The sequence below is a fragment of the Capsicum annuum genome, chromosome 10, assembly GCF_002878395.1.
Source record: "Capsicum annuum cultivar UCD-10X-F1 chromosome 10, UCD10Xv1.1, whole genome shotgun sequence".
NCBI lineage: Eukaryota > Viridiplantae > Streptophyta > Magnoliopsida > Solanales > Solanaceae > Capsicum > Capsicum annuum.
The window spans coordinates 63131478-63136265 of NC_061120.1; positions in this window are offsets into that span (position 1 = coordinate 63131478).

Sequence of the window (4788 nt, forward strand, 5' to 3'; positions counted from 1 at the left end):
TATCCTCGATATTTATAGAGTTCACCGATTGATACTATTCCTCCTCAATGAGAGATAACTAATACTGAATTCCACCAGTCTATTCATGTTATTACTCAGATAGTTGTTGCTCAAGCTGAGCGGGGTACGACTGGTGCTTTGTCTTCTGAGTCCATTAGGGTTGGCCAATTTATGAAAATGGGTCCTCTCACTTTTTTTGGAGTGAAGGTGGAGGAGGATCCATAGGTCTTCTTGGATGAAATGAAAAACATATTTTGGGTGATGCAGGCTACCAATACGGAGGTGGTAAATTTGCCGCTTATTATCTCAAAAAGGTTTCATATCAGTGGTATGAGGAGTGGGATAGGGATAAGGGTGATATGGAAGAATCAATCTTATGGGATACTTTTCCTAAGACCTTCTTAGAACCTTTCTTTCTACAAGAGTTGAGGGAAGCAAAGATAGAGAAGTTTGTGAACCTCAAGCATGAGAGGATGTCCATCAATGAATATGTATTGAATTTTCACCAATTGTCAAGGTATGCTCCTAATTTAGTGGATGATATGCGGGCAAGAATAAGGAAGTTCACTTCTGGGTTGAATTGACATTTAATTTAGGAGAGCAAAACTGCCTTGATAATTAAAGCTATAGATATCTCAAGGTTGACTATTTATATACAACTGGTAGAGGATGAAAAAAGGAAATAGATAAAATTTAGAGATCAGCAGGATAAGAGAAATAGGTTTTTTACCAAGGAGGTGCTCAGTCTTAGGGTGGTCGGGATGGTGGCAAATGGCAGAAAAAGAAGTGGGGGAGTTATGGTTCCTTCTTTTTTGCTAGTTTTCCTTACCAGTCAAATGATATGCGTCATCAAGGTGGTGATAATTTTTAGGTACAGGGAAACCAAACTTAGGCTAGCAGAGGTTAGTCCATTTTTTCATACCCTCCTTTTCAGTTTTGTATTCGTTCTCATCGAGGTTATTGTGATGAAGGAAGGTAAAAATGCTTTAAGTATGGCAGGAAAGCTACCGGCTCAGGGATTATCCAGTTAATAAGGTTACTACAGGGGTAAATAAGATTCTTATAGCTTCATCTTCTACTCCTACACCTGGCGGTGTTGCACCTACTTCTGTTACTGCTCCTAGTTCTAGTGTTGGTCTGTATAAGTTGTATGCTTTAGCATCCCGACAGGAATTCGAGGCATCACCTGATGTCATTAATGGTACATTATAGCTTTTCTCTCATAACATATATTATTTGCTTGATCAGGGGACCACTCTCTCCTATGTGACTTTTTATGTAGCTGTATCTTTTCGTTTCAATCCAGAAGTTATTTTGGATCTTTTTTTTGTTTCTACCCCAATAGGTGACTCAATTATTACTAAGAGATTCTATAGAGGGTGTGTGGTATCTGTTGGTGGAAACAATACCTTGGTGGATCTATTTGAGTTGGGTATGGTGGATTTTGATGTCATTTTAGTATGGATTTATTAAACTCTTATTAAACGTCCTTGGATTGTTGAACCCATAAGGTTATCCTTAGGTCCCCTGGTGAGCTGATTATAGAATGGTGGGGTGGTTCTTTAGCTCCTAGGGGGAGATTTATTTCTTATCTTAGAGCTCGGAGGTTAATCTCCAAAGGTTGTCCTTTTCACATGGTCTGGGTTAAAGATTCTAACTCGAAAGGTCCTTTCCAGTCAGTTCCAGTGGTTAATGAGTTTCTAGAAATCTTTTGGGATTATCTTCCTAGTGTTCCTCCGGATAGGGAAATTGAGTTTGGTATTGATCTAGTTCCAAAGACTCATCTAATTTCTATTTCTCTATATAGAATAGCTCTGACTAAGTTGAGGAAACTCAAAGATAAAATTAAAGATCTTCTAAATAAGGGGTTTATTCATCCTAGAGTATCTCCGTGGGGTGCATCAGTGTTGTTTGTGTGCAAGAAAAATGGTTCCCTTTGTATGTGCATTGACTATAGGCAGTTGAACAAGGTGACAGTTAAGAATAAGTATCCTCTCTCAAGGATAGATGATCTGTTTGACTAGTTTCAAGGTTCCAAGTTATTTTCTAAGATAGATCTTCAGTCTGGGTACCATCAACTAAAGATTAGGGAGGTGGATATCCCTAAGATAGCTTTTCATATTCGGTATAGGCACTTTGAGTTTTTGGTAATGTCATTTGGGTTGACTAATTCTCCGGTGGCATCTATGGATCTGATGAATAGGTTTTTTCATCAGTACTTGGATGTTTTCATTATTGTGTTTATTGATGACATTCTGGTTTATTCTAAGCGTGAGGTGGATCATGCTAATTATCTTCGTGTAGTGTTGCATACCTTAAAGAAACAACAAATGTATGCCAAGTTCTCTAAATATAAGTTTTAGTTGAATGTTGTAACTTTCTTGGGTTATATTATTTCTTGTTAGGGGATCATGGTGGATCCGCAAAAGATTGCTGTGTTGAAGAGGTGGACTAAACCCATGACTCCATCCAACATTCGAAGTTTCTTGGGTTTAGCGGGGTATTATAAGCGGTTTGTGGAAAGATTTTCATTGATAGCCTTTCTTTTGACTATGTTAACTTAGAAGAAGGTCAAGTTTTCTTGGTTGGATACTTGTGAAGGGAGTTTTGAGAAGTTGAAGGATAAGCTAACTTTACCTCCTACGCTCGACTAATATGTATCATAATCTCAAGGAGATCTATTCATGGAATGGCATGAAGAGGGATATGATTAATTTTGTGGCAAGTGCATGATGTGTCAATAGGTTAAGGTTGAGCACATGAGGCCATAAGGGTTAGATCAAGAAGTTGATTTTTCTAAATAGAAATAGAAAGTGATTAATATGGACTTTATTACTGATCTTTCTCAGTCTTGAAATTAATATGATTTAATTTAGGTCATCGTGGATAGGATGCTAAGTCTGCCCACTTTTTACAGTGCTGACTACCTTCTCAATGGAGGATTATGCAAATTTGTATCTTCAGGAGTTTGTGAAGCTGCATGGGGTGCCTGTTTTGATTATTTCTGATCATGGTATGCAGTTTATATTTCACTTCTGGTGATCTCTTCAGAAAGGATTGGGGACTACGGTTAGTCTGAGTACTAGTTTCCACCCGTAGATGGATAGGCAAGTGGAGATAACTATTCAGACATTGAAGGATATGCTTCGGTCTTGTGTGATTAATTATGGTGGCAATTGGGTTGACCGCCTACCTTTGGTGGATTTTTCTTATAACAATAGCTATCATTCTAGTATTGGTATGGCCCCTTTTGAGGTATTACATAATAGGAAGTATATATCTCCTATTGGGTGGTTCGAGTTTGGTAAGGCGAATATGTTTGGTCCCGACTTGGTTTACCAGGCTATGGAGAAGGTGATTTAGGATAGGCTTAAGGCTGCCCAAAGTTGCCAAAAGTCCTATGTGGATGTTAGGCGTAGAGACTTGGAGTTTAAGGTTAGGGATAAGGTTTTCCTCAAGGTATCTCCCATGAAAAGAGTAATGCAGTTTGGCAAGAAGGGGAAGCTCAGTCCTCAATATGGTTTTCCTTATAAGGTTTTGCGGAGAGTTGGTAATGTTTCTTATGAGCTAGAGTTTCCTTCTAGGTTGAGTTTGGTTCATCCGGTATTTCATGTCTCCATTTTGAGGAAGTGTCTTAGTGATCCTTCTTTCGTTGTTCCTTTGGAAGGATTGGGAATCTCAGACTCTCTGTCTTATGAAGAGGTCCCAATTAAGATCTTAGATAGGCAGGTTAATTGGTTGCAGACTAGGGATGTGGCCTCGGTTAAGGTTTGGTCGCAGAACCATAAGGTGGAAGAGGCTACTTGGAAAGTGGAGAAAGATATGAAGTCAAAGTATCTGCATCTATTTTTTGCTTCTGGGATTTGATCAAAAGGTATGTGTCTTTAACACATCTTTATTTTTTGAGTTTGTTAAAGGAAAGACTAATATCTTTGCCTCATTGTTTTTAAACTTCAATAAAGATTGGGAATATATTTGATAATACAAATGACTTATGCATGTGATTACCCCTACCATGTCTTTCAATCGGGGATGAATGTTCCTAGTGAGGGAGAATATAACACCCTGAGTTTTGACCCTTAGAAAATTTCCTGGAATTCTAGTCTCCGGACCCAATACAACTCATGGGAAAGATCCGTATGATAGGGTATGAATGGTATGGTCCTATCGCATACTGATTAGTGTTAGGATTCAACTTAGGGGTATGAGTCGTATTGTTGGGTATGGATCATTTGGTTTTTTAACTTAATCTTAGACTTGGTTACTTAGGTTGGATCTGAGTATGAGTGGCTCACCGTGAGCCGTAAGCCAGGGTACGAGTTGTACCATGGACTCGTATTGTAGAAAGTGTATAAATCATCCTTGGGTTTAATCTGCCAAAGGTACGGATCGTATGCTTTGGATACAATTTGGTTGGATGAGTCATACACTGGACAACACTGGATCCAAATATTGAGGCTAGGATATAAGTGGAGGGTACCAATCATATTAGAGGGTATGACTCATGAGGGTTAGTCGTACCCCGATGAAGAGATTTTGGTGCAACTTAAGTGGGGGTATTCAGGACATTTTCCCACTTATCCTAATAATATCCCACGTCCTCTAATAAACTTAGGAGGTTATTTAACCTATTTTTCAATTCATAAACACTTAGAAACTCTTCTAAAACACTCTATAATTCTCTCAAAATCTTTTCAGAAAGGGAAGCTAGGGTTTCAACTAGAGGATTAATTTAGGGCTTGTCTTAATGATCTATTTCCATCATCATCTTGGTTTATGGCATGTTCT